At 36.5% G+C, this 13,406-nt stretch overlaps 1 pseudogene; it reads right to left on the bottom strand.

The window, feature by feature from the left end:
- Positions 1-10,145: 10,145 nt before the first annotated feature.
- LOC100613788 (olfactory receptor 4A5-like) lies at positions 10,146-11,780 on the bottom strand (annotated as a pseudogene).
- Between the last annotated feature and the right edge of the window lie 1,626 nt (positions 11,781-13,406).

Here is a 13,406-nt window from a genome sequence, read left to right as displayed (position 1 = left end):
TATCTGTCAATTTGAAAAGATTTATAGACATAGTCCAGGGAAAAAACCAAAAGACACCTATAATTCAGGAAAGGCTTTTGGGGAACACAACATAATTGTTATGTCTTAGGAACTATCTATTTAATTATGCATGAGTAGTGAGTTTATCTTAATGAAACATATCTTGACAAGATCAGGCAGAATTATAGTAGAAAAGTAGGACCCCTCATCAGAGGTAGAGCTGTATGGTAAAAATGAAAGAAAAAGGGGTTAAATATGAAAACAGATAGTGTGATGCCTCCAGCTTTGTTCTTTTGGCTTAGGATTGACTTGGCGATGCAGGCTCTTTTTTGGTTCCATATGAACTTTAAAGTAGTTTTTCCAATTCTGTGAAGAAAGTCATTGGTAGCTTGATGGGGATGGCATTGAATCTGTAAATTACCTTGGGCAGTATGGCCATTTTCACGATATTGATTCTTCCTACCCATAAGCATGGAATGTTCTTCCGTTTGTTTGTATCCTCTTTTATTTCCTTGAGCAGTGGTTTGTAGTTCTCCTTGAAGAGGTCCTTCACATCCCTTGTAAGTTGTATTCCTAGGTATATTATTCTCTTTGAAGCAATTGTGAATGGGAGTTCACTCATGATTTGGCTCTCTGTTTGTCTGTTGTCGGTGTATAAGAATGCTTGTGATTTTTGTACATTGATTTTGTATCCTGAGACTTTGCTGAAGTTGCTCATCAGCTTAAGGAGATTTTGGGCTGAGACAATGGGGTTTTCTAGATATACAATCATGTCATCTGCAAACAGGGACAATTTGACTTCCTCTTTTCCTAATTGAATACCCTTTGTTTCCTTCTCCTGCCTAATTGCCCTGGCCAGAACTTCCAATGCTAAGTTGAATAGGAGTGGTGAGAGAGGGCATCCCTGTCTTGTGTCCGTTTTCAAAGGGAATGCTTCCAGTTTTTGTCCATTCAGTATGATATTGGCTGTGGTTTGTCATAGATAACTCTTATTATTTTGAGATATGTCCCATCAATACCTAATTTAGTGAGAGTTTTTAGCATGAAGTGTTGTTGAATTTTGTCAAAGGTCTTTTCTGCATCTATTGAGATAATCATGTGGTTTTTGTCTTTGGTTCTGTTTATATGCTGGAGGCATCACACTACCTGACTTCAAACTATACTACAAGGCTACAGTAACCAAAACAGCATGGTACTGGTACCAGAACAGAGATATATATATCAATGGAACAGAACAGAGCCCTCAGAAATAACACCGCATATCTACAACTATCTGATCTTTGACAAACCTGAAAAAAACAAGCAATGGGGAAAGGATTCCCTATTTAATAAATGGTGCTGGGAAAACAGGCTAGCCATATGTAGAAAGCTGAAACTGGATCCCTTCCTTACGCCTTATACAAAAATCAATTCAAGATGGATTAAAGACTTGAACGTTAGACCTAAAAGCATAAAAACCCTAGAAGAAAACCTAGGCATTACCATTCGGGACATAGGCATGGGCAAGGACTTCATGTCTAAAACACCAAAAGCAATGGCAACAAAAGACAAAATTGACAAATGGGATCTAATTAAACTCAAGAGCTTCTGCACAGCAAAAGAAACTACCATCAGAGTGAACAGGCAACCTACAAAATGGTAGAAAATTTTCACAACCTACTCATCTGACAAAGGGCTAACATCCAGAATCTACAATGAACTCAAACAAATTTACAAGAAAAAAACAAACAACCTCATCAAAAAGTGGGTGAAGCACATGAACAGACACTTCTCAAAAGAAGACATTTATGCAGCCAAAAAACACATGAAAAAATGTTCACCATCACTGACCATCAGACAAATGCAAATCAAAACCACAATGAGATACCATCTCACACCAGTTAGAATGGCAATCATTAAAAAGTCAGGAAACAACAGGTGCTGGAGAGGATGTAGAGAAATAGGAACAATTTTACACTGTTGGTGGGACTGTAAACTAGTTTAACCCTTGTGGAAGTCAGTGTGGCAATTCCTCAGGGATCTAGAACTGGAAATACCATTTGACCCAGCCATCCCATTACTGGGTATATACCGAAAGGACTATAAATCATGCTGCTATAAAGACACATGCACACGTATATTTATTGCGGCATTTTTCACAATAGCAAAGACTTGGAACCAACCCAAATGTCCAACAATGATAGACTGGATTAAGAAAATGTGGCACATATACACCATGGAATACTATGCAGCCATAAAAAATGATGAGTTCATGTCCTTTGTAGGGATGTGGAGGAAATTGGAAATCATCATTCTCAGTAAACTACCACAAGAACAAAAAACCAAACACCACATATTCTCACTCATAGGTGGGAATTGAACAATGAGAACACATGGACACAGGAAGGGGAACATCACACTCTGGGGACTGTTGTGGGGTGGGGGGAGGAGGAGGGATAGCATTGGGAGATATACCTAATGCTAGATGATGAATTAGTTGGTGCAGCGCACCAGCATGGCACATGTATACATATGTACTAACCTGCACATTTTGCACATGTACTCTAAAACTTAAATATAATAATAATAAGAAGAAAACAGAATAATTATAATAAATAAGTTAATATGAACAGGAGATAACATTAATAATAACGTGATAATTGAGGCAAATATTCTTCAAAAAATTTTCTTCAGAAAGATTTTTTTCATAAGGAAATAATGGAAGCACAGCCTCCTGTGGGTCCCTGGGGAGAGTCAAGAGGCTTCTTGGGGTAGCCAAAAAACACAGCCCAGATCCTAGTAAACAAACAAAAAAAGAAAAATGAAAGAACGAAAAAAAAAGAAAAGAAGAAAGGAAAAAAAAAAGAAAGAGAAGAAAAAAGAAAACTCAGAAGAAAAGCAAAACACATAGATTTCTCAAAGTCTCTAGATCTGATGGTAAAGGACAAACTTAAATGACAGACAACAATGGGAAAAGTAGAGATACAAACCCAAACTTTCTGATAATTCACTGGTAGGAAAACTGAAGAATTACTACACCTCAAATGTAGATAAAATGATTCCATTTACATAGATCTGGCAGTGGAGGAGGATGTGTGCAGAGAGAGTTTGAGCTTCCTCTAAACACCAACTGCGCTGAACATTCCACATGTCTCCTTCACATTACCACTTCCAGCTGATTCCACAGTTCTATCATATTGAAGCTATAGACCGATAGAGACACACCTGCTAAGAAACACAGGTGTATAATGTAGTTATAGCCATTCTATTATTTTTTAACACCTTACTTCCTGCAAGGCTTAGGGCCTTTTCTCCATTTCATTGCCAAAACTAGATTTCAAAATGATAATTCTATTTTGCAATTTAATGTTTAATTGTAAAAAATAGAGCATGTAAACTACACTTTATATTTAAAAAAATTTAAAACATAATACTTTAAATAATTTAAAATATGGTACTTTAAATACTGAAACATAGCATTATTAGGCTTTCAATGTAGACTTCTAAGTTAACATTTTTCTGGAAAAAAAGACAATATACTTTCCTGAGAACATGACATTTTCAAAAGAGAAAATTCCATAATAACAAAAAATCATATATTTCACAGTCACAGTTTTATAAAACTATTTATTTTTTATTTTTTTATTATACCTTAAGTTTTAGGGCACATGTGCACAACGTGCAGGTTTGTTACATATGTATACATGTGCCATGTTGGTGTGCTGCACCCAGTAACTCGTCATTTAACATTAGATATATCTCCTAATGCTATCCCTCCAGACTCCCCCCCACCCCACAACAGGCCCCGGTGTGTGATGCTCCCCTTCCTGTGTCCATGTGTTCCCATTGTTCAATTCCCACCTATGAGTGAGAACATGCAGTGTTTGGTTTTTTGTCCTTGTGATAGTTTGCTGAGAATTATTGTTTCCAGCTTCATCCATGTCCCTACAAAGGATATGAACTCATCATTTTTTATGGCTGCAGAGTATTCCATGGTGTATATGTGCCACATGTTCTTAATCCAGTCTATCATTGTTGGACATTTGGGTTGGTTCCAAGTCTTTGCTATTGTGAATAGTGCCACAATAAACATACAAGTGCATGTGTCTTTATAACAGCATGTTTTATAATCCTTTGGGTATATATCCAGTAATGTGATGGCTAGGTCAAATGGTATTTCTAGTTCTAGATCCCTGAGGAATCACCACACTGACTTCCACAGTGGTTGAACTAGTTTACAGTCCCACCAACAGTGTAAAAGTGTTCCTATTTCTCCACATCCTCTCCAGCACCTGTTGTTTCCTGACTTTTTAATGATTGCCATTCTAACTGGTGTGAGATGGTATCTCATTGTGGTTTTGATTTGCATTTCTCTGATGGCCAGTGATGATGAGCATTTTTTCATGTGTCTTTTGGCTGCATAAATGTCTTCTTTTGAGAAGTGTCTGTTCATATACTTTGCCCACTTTTTGATTGGGTTGTGTTTTTTTCTTGTAAATTTGTTTGAGTTCACTGTAGATTCTGGATATTAGCCCTTTGTCAAATGACAGTAGACTAGGTACCTTCCAGGGCACACGTATCTACTAGCATGTTTGCTGGGATAATCTTTAGATTCATAAGTAAAAACCTATATAATGCTTCTAAAACATAACATGCATTTGTTCCTTTGCACTCTAAGACACTTGACATGAACCAGAATTTTAAATTCTCTAATCATATATATCTAAAAGTAATTGTACATCTTTATTAATACATCATGTAAAACAACTTCAGACTGGTTTATTTATTATACATGTAATATGGAACATATGTCTCTTCTTATTTGGAAAATGGAAAAATACAACCAATTAGGCTGTATTTTAAAACCAAGTATACATTGTATAGTCTGGTAAATTTTCATATCTGCTAGCTTAATTTTTCCAATTAGAATTTATCTAATAAAGCCATGGGTTTTTAAGACACTAGCTATATTTCAACATATTACAAGAATTTTCAATGCATATCTCTTGTCAATGGTTTCAAACACTCACTTCTTGGTCCAGAAAAACAATGTTTCCTTCACTGAGGATTGCTGTAGATACCTCATGCATCTATGTGTTATCATAAAACACAAGAATATACATGGCTGATCCATGTATGTAGAATTAATTCCTAGTGGCTACAGTTTCCATAGTTTCACCCTGGCTTCTCATTATCTCAGTCTTTAGAGAAATATGGCACCAAAGCAGATGACCAAAATATAAAAATGCCTTAACATAATGTTAGTATTTACTGTAAAAAGGTAATCTAACATTCTCACCTGCTGGAAAATTTTTTCAGATAAAAACAAGCAGACTACCTCTGCATGACTATTTAAAAGTTGACCTAATTAGTGAAAATTAACCTGGACAAGACCCTTATTATGTGACACAAGTATCAACACTAAAATTTTTTACTTGAAAGTTTTCTAAATTTTGCTAAACCATAAGTCCTTTTCTGTGATTGAGGATTTATGATAATATTTATGTGCCCAGCTATTAAGCTTTGTACCTAACAAGGACAATGCTGAGATTTAACGTCATGGAGAATTCCGTGACAGAGCTTGCCGACAGGCAGAAGCCAAACTCTTCAGTCTTTCAGTCATTCAACTGGCATATCCCTAAGGCCACTTCTTTCCTAAGTAAAAGCATGTCTCTATATCTCCCCAATCTCATCCCAGGAAATTGAGCCCTTTCACTCATTTTTACAAGCAATGGTGGATATGAGAAGAAAACATTGCACCTAGCAGACCAGATACCAACTGAAGACATACTCTACCTTGGGCAGAAATTTATCTTTTATGATATGTACTGGGTTGTTCTATCAGGAATATAATTCTTCCATTTGATGTCTGTAGACACAGTCTATGACTTTCACATCAACAAATTTTAGAAAGAGACAATAAGATCATTATAGATTAGTTAATTAGAATATTTGGAACAAATTCAAATGAAGTAACCTCTCTGTAACCTTTTTCCTTAGAAAATCCCTAGAGGAAAAAGACTTGGCTCTTGCTAAGGAAAAGTAGCTAAGTGACAAATAATGTGAAATGCCTGTAATATGAAAAGAAAAATTCTAAAGTAAATTGAATAATAAATTATGAGTTTTATGTTATAAAATGTATAGGTAAGAAAAGTAATATTTCAGCCAGAATGAAAGAGAACTAGCCCCAGATTATCTTCTTTAAAAGTATTCCTGGTAAGGAGGGCCTTATCCTTCCTGTTAGAAAGTCAGTGTCCAAGAAGCCCTGAGGCTCAGAGGCAGAGAACCTAGAATGTAAGTTGATATTTTGATTATGGAAAAAATAGATAATCGTAGTGCTGCAGTTTTAGGTTAGAGTACTGGCTTTTGATCAAGACCTATATCTATGTCAGATATAATGATAATGATCTGTAGTCCGTTGATATGTTTTGGCTGTGTCCCCAACCAAATTTCAACCAGAATTGTATCTTCCTCATTTTTCTCTTTCCACCACCATGTAAGAAGTGCATTTTCACCTCCCACCATGGTTCTGAGGCCTCCCCAGCCATGTGGAACTGAAAGTCCAATTAAACCTCTTTTTCTACCCAGTCTTGGGTATGTCTTTATCAGCAGTGCGAAAACGGACTAAAACATCCATTAATTTAATTTTTTAATTTTATTCATATATCAATTCAATAACTTTCTACAATAAAGAAATTTTGATTTTCAACAAATGAGTAGTGTTTAAGGGCTTCCATTGTTATTTCTGTGACTTTGCGCACAATTGGCTCCATTGAACACCTTCATCTCATCATACATTTAGTTAAATATTGGATCTTTGTGTCATAACAGACTCAGATAAAGAGTCTCATAAATATTTCTGTGAAGTAGCAAAGGTTTTTATCATGTAATGGGCTCCATTAAAAGTTGGTCATTTTCAACTTACCTAATAAATGGATTAAATTCATCCACCACAAATGTAATATGTATTACTGCTAAAATTTGAAGAGCATGTCTATAAACACTGTGCTGTTTTACTGGTAAGTGCTAAAAAATGCACACATATATCTTTAATTCTGAAGAACTATCAGATATGGTCAAAGGTATTTTGGTTTAAATTATGACTCCAAGATAAAGAACTAATATAAAAACAGGACGTAATTCTCTATGTCCCTTCCAGCTGAATTCAAATAACTACTAATACCAACACCCAGTGTGGCAGTGGATCCTTCCTCAGCCAAGCCTTCATATGAGCCAGTAGCCCCAAAGGCACCTCGATTACAACTCTGTAAGAGGCTTTGAAGCTTTGAAACCTGCTAAACCATCCTTAGTTTCCTGGCCTACAGAAATTATGAATGAGTACATATTGTTTGAATCACTAAGTTTTAAAATAATTTGCTATGAATTAAGTTTTAAAATAATTTGCTATGAATGAATAAATAATTCATAAATATGTCTGAGATATGCTTCAAATATTGGGAAACCTGCCAACAAATATTTAGTCAACCTATGAATCCAGGAGAAAGGTATACTGGAAATAACCAAGTATTTAGAACTAAGCAATAACAAAAATATATCAAAATGTGTGAAGTATGATCAAAAGAGTGCTTAAAGAAACACGTATAGCTATAAATGCTCTCATTGAAAATAAATTTTTAAAAGCAGCCATCTGAGCCTTCACCTCAAGAAGCTAGAATAAGAAGCCAAGGTAGCTAAACAAAAGGACATAAATATAAGATCAAAACCAATAAAATTGAAAACATAAAATAGAGAAAATAAAAATAGCCAAAAATGGTACTTTTATTATGACATTGATAAACTGTTAACAAGACTGATCAAGAGAAAACAAAGAGAAATTCAAATTACCAGGATCAGAAATAATAAAACAAATAATCAACCCATAGATATTTTAGACTTTAAAAGTTTAGAAAAGTATTGTTATGAAATACATTATTTTGATTAATTTGACAGCTTAGATTAATTAGGCAAAATGTAGGGAAAGGACAACCTTCCTAAACTGATACAAAGAGAAACTGAAACACTGCTATATCTTTCAAAGTAATGAGCTATCCTTACGTGTAGATAACATGATAATGGTTCAGAAAACCCTAAAGAATCTATAGACATAATTATGTAGGAATAGGAATTAAATTTAGGAAGTTTACAGGACCCAACTGTCAAATAAAAAATTTGATTTTCTTTATATACTAGCAACAATGACAATTGGAATTCTTTAATAAATAAAAACCTGTGAGGAAACATGAAAGCATAAATACTTAGGAATAAAGGAGGAAGATCCTTACACTAATAAAAACTACAAAACTCTTCAAGAATGAACATTTAAAATACTTAATGGACATATTGTATTCAGGAAATAGAAAAACCAATATTGTGAAGTTGTTGCTAGTACAAGATGATTTATGGGTCCAACATAAAATGAATAAAACTCCAATGTGCTCTTTATGAGATGTGGACAATTGTTCTGCATGCTGCTCTGCAAAGTGACTCTGCCACTTCCCCACCAAGGATTATCTTCTGTTTCTGTCAAACCTCAAATCTGGAGTGGTATGTGACCAATCTTGATGAACAGAATATGATGCAAGTGACATTGTGCCAGTTATGGACATAACCCTTATCTGGCCAGACCCATCTACTTTCTACCACTGGGACTTCTGAGCACCATTCTCTGAGCTTGCTTTCACAACTTTCACCTGTCATCACTTCCTCATATAAAAAGCTTGACTATTTTCTGGAGTGATCTTTTGATCCAAAGAGATAGGAAGAGGGACCCAGTGAGTCTCTTACTGTCATCCCTTCCACTATGCTATAAATGTGAATTAAGTCATCCTGCATCTTACATAAAACTCAGGTATCAGCTTAATAAGACAGTGACTTCAGTCCTTGCCACACACAAAAAAGAAGAAATATCCAGCCAACAACTGCCTGAATTCTTAGCTCACAAAATTTTGAGATCAAATTAAATGGTGTTTTTTTTTTTTTTTTTTTTTTTTTTTTTTTTTTTTTTTGGAGATGGAGTCTCACTCTGTTGCCCAGGCTGGAGTGCAGTGGCACAATCTCAGCTCACTGCAAGCTCCACCTCCTGGATTCACATCATTCTCCTGCCTCAGCCTCCCGAGTAGCTGGGACTACAGGCACCCGCCATGACACGCGGCTAATTATTTTGTATTTTCTTTTTAGTAGAGACGGGGTTTCACTGTGTTAGCCAGGATGGTCTCGATCTCCTGACCTCATGATCCACCTTCCTCAGCCTCCCAAAGTGAAATGGTGGTTGTTTTAACTCACAAAACTGTGGAGCCCTGCACCATTCATGAAGACAAGACCAGCATAAAAAGTGGCACTCAAGGTGTGGTGTTTCCATAACAACACTTTAAAGTGTATGACATTGGCTTTAGGGCTCAAAAATAGGGGCCTCCAGGATATTGTCAGTAAAGGCTGAAAAGACAGACGTAACTGTTCCGGAAGGTGTGAGAAAAGTGAGTCGCTATGTACTGCTGAAAAAATTTAGTGATTCTGTCACCTACACTAACGGAGAAAATAAAAAATGTACTTAAGAGAATAGGCAGATTTGGGTAAAATTTCCAAATAGAATATTGAAAGTTACAACTGTTTCTTGTAGCATTGTATCTTATAATAAGTCATGGATATATTTTATAATTACTTAAAAGATTAACTTTTACCTTTTCAGACAGAATTTACAAGAAGCATAAAATAGCCAGAACTTCCTGGTTTCAAAGAAAAAACTGGTTTTGCTTTCCAGTCTCTGCAAAGCGATAAGTACTCTAAAAGTAAGAAAGGTCATGAAAATAAATGTTATTTCAAAGTTGTGGATAAGCCACTTTGAAAGACTTCAGAAAAATTTAATAGTATGTCTCATAAGCAATTTAAACTAAACCAATATAATTCTAAGATTGTTAAGAGTATTATCTTACTGAACTAACATAGAGTTTCAGCCCAAGTCTGAGAAGGGGAAGTTTCAAATATATTTGTGAGTATGGTGCTTGTATATTCTACAAAGTCTTTAAATAAATTACACTAAAGGCAGCACCATAGCCTTCCCTTCTGAACAGGAGCAACTATTTTGCTTACATATTCCTTCGAATCTCCATTCTTTGCTGGGCATGTGGAGGAAATCACACTGGGAAGACCTTGTCTACACACCTCCCTATCTACATGAGGAGGGACACTCTTATTCTAAGTACAGATAGCTTTTTTACACAAAAGATTTTCTATAGAGTTTCTCATCTCTGAATTTCTCAACGTGTATATTAAAGGATTCAACATGGGTGTGATAACTGTATAAAACACAGTCATGAATTTATCAATAGGAAAGGTTGAAACAGGTCTAACATATATGAAAATACAGGGAAGAAAAAAGAGGACAACCACGGTTATGTGGGGGCTGCAGGTAGACAGGGCTTTACACCTCCCTTCCTGACTATAAGTTTTAAGAGAGTTTAGGATGATTCCGTAGGATATTAGTAGAATGGTGAAGATGACCGTACACATTGCTCCACCATTGACAACAACAGTGAGGCCTATAAAGTAGGTATCAGTGAACGCCAGTTCCAATAATGGGTACATGTCACAGACAAAGTGGTCAATTGAAGGGATAGGTTGCCCCTCCACACCTGTGGGTGTTTCTTGTTAGGTGGAACAAGAGACTTGGAAAAGAAAAAGACACAGAGACAAAGTATAGAGAAAGAAATAAGGGGACCCATGGGACAAGCATTCAGCATACGGAGGATCCCACCAGGCTCTGAGTTCCCCTAGTATTTACTGATGATTCTTGGGTGTTTCTCAGAGAGGGGGATGTGTCAGGGTCATAGGATAATAGTGGAGAAGAGGTCAGCAGATAAACACGTGAACAAAGGTCTCTGCATCATAGACAAAGTAAAGAATTAAGTGCTGTGCTTTAGATATGCATACACATAAACATTTCAATGCCTTACAGAGCAGTATTGTTGCCCACATGTCCCACCTCCAGCCCTAAGGCAGTTTTCCCGTATCTCAGTAGATGGAACATACAATCGGGTTTTATACCGAGACATTCCATTGCCCAGGGACGGGCAGGAGACAGATGCCTTCCTCTTGTCTCAACTGCAAAGAAGCATTCCTTCATCTTATACTAATCCTCAGCACAGACCCTTTACGGGTGTTGGGCTGGGGTATGGTCAGGTCTTTCCCTTCCCACGAGGCCATATTTCAGACTATCACATGGGGAGAAACCTTGGACAATTCCTGGCTTTCCTAGGCAGAAGTCCCTGCGGCCTTCCACAGTGTTTGTGTCCCTGGGTACTTGAGATTAGGGAGTGTTGATGACTCTTAAGGAGAATGCTGCTTTCAAGCATCTGTTTAACAAAGCACATCTTGCACTGCCCTTAATCCATTTAACCCTGAGTTGACACAGCCCATGTTTCAGAGAGCACGGGGTTGGGGGTAAGGTTATAGATTAACAGCATCTCAAGGCAGAAGGATTTTTCTTAATACAGAACAAAATGGAGTCTCCTATGTCTACTTCTTTCTACACAGACACAGTAACAATCTGATCTCTCTTTCTTTTCCCCACAGTCAATGACATTGGGGCCAGAGAAAGGGAGATTGTACACAACAACAGTTTGAAACATAGAATGTACAAAACCTCCTGTCACAGCCAACACCAACAGAAGGATGCAAACCTGTCAATTCATGATGGTCAAATAGTGCAGTGGCTTACAGATGTCCACATAGTGATCACAGGCCATCATCATCAGAATGAAGATCTCAGTACCACCAAACAAGTGTTCTATAAATAGCTGGCCCATGCAAGCTCGGAAGGAAATAGTCTTTTTATCAATGAGTAACTCTACAATCAGTTTGGGAGAAACGGTAGTGGAATATGCAGCATCTATAAATGACAGACAGGCAAGTCAGAAATACACTGGGGAGCCCAAGGAAGGGCTGGCAATAATAGTCACCACAATGAGCAGGTTCCCCACTGTTGACACCAATTATGTGAGTAAAACATGACAAATAATGCATTTGCACATCAGGATCCTGAGAGAAGCCCAAGAGGACAAATTCTGTATTATTTTTTTCTGTCTCATTTACTCTTCTTTCAGGCTTGTATCAGAGATGAGAGCTTAGGAGAACAGAACCTGTAATGAAATCATGAGCAGGAATATGATTACATCCATTGTGTCACAGAGGACATCTTCATTGTTGTAGCCTCAATAGTGATTTACATGCAAAAAAAAAAAAAAAATTAGTAAGTCTCTATTGAGTTCTTCACCCAAAGAGCCTATCTTCCCTTGACAATTCTATTTCTCCTCAAAGGTTTTTAGTTTCAGCACAGGTAAATGCCTCTACCTCTAGGTTTTAATGAATATTCTATACACAAGAAGAGTTAAAATGCCAACAGCCATTCATACATTTCATAACTTCTTATTTAAAACATTTTTCTTGGTACGGAAGTCAGCTATGCTGAATAGGCAACAAGTTCTTGTTCTCAAGAAAATAACTCTCTGGTGGTGGTAATAAACTCTTTTTTTGGTCTCAATTTTTTTTCCTTTCTTTTTATTATACTTTAAATTTTAGGGTTCATGTGCACAATGTACAGGTTTGTTACATATGTATACATGTGCCATGTTGGTGTGCTGCACCAATTAACTGGTCATTTAACATTAGGTATATCTCCTAATGCTATCCCTACCCCCTACCCCCACCCCACAACAGGCCTCTTAATAAATAAGCTGACATAGATTAAGTCCTTTGTTTTTGTATTTCTGATATCTTTATTATATGATCTGTATAGCACCAAGAATAACACCTTCTGAAATATCTCACTCATCACTCTGGCATCCTACTGTTAGACCTTCAATCCTTCATGCCTTAAAGGATATTTAGTCTTCATAAGTCTTTCATTAAATGTGACTCTGAACTGTGACTCTGAACACAGGACTCTGAACTGTATGAATAGCTATGATATTATTTATCACATTGTTCCTTGTAGCAATTACTTGATCTGACTCCTTGTCCAACTTATAAGGAGCTGTGATTCTCTCCATTTTTCCTTGCTGATACCCCAGTTTTTATTACACTTACATTCAATATCTGAATTTTCAGCAATTTATTTTGAACTCAGGTAAACTAACTCATGGCTATCACCAACTACCAAATAAGCAGTGAGCATTTTTTTCTGAATTATTGGGATGAGCTTTGTAGTGAGACAGGAGAAAATAGACACTGTAGAAAGATGTACAGAGCAGTGGGACTAGGTTTTATTCATTACACCATATAGATAGCAAGAGTATTCAAAAATAGAATCTTAGTTACCAGATTCCAAAAAGAAGAATACTCCAAGAGAAATTCCAAGTTCAGTGTAAGAAGGCATGGATTTGAGTCATTTTCTGAATGCATTTACAAGTCTGTCTCAGTCTGCTCACTTTAAA

The sequence above is a fragment of the Pan troglodytes genome, chromosome 9 (genome assembly GCF_028858775.2).
Source record: "Pan troglodytes isolate AG18354 chromosome 9, NHGRI_mPanTro3-v2.0_pri, whole genome shotgun sequence".
NCBI lineage: Eukaryota > Metazoa > Chordata > Mammalia > Primates > Hominidae > Pan > Pan troglodytes.
The sequence above is the reverse complement of the archived record's forward strand: the minus strand, read 5'-3'. Positions and strand labels throughout refer to the sequence as shown.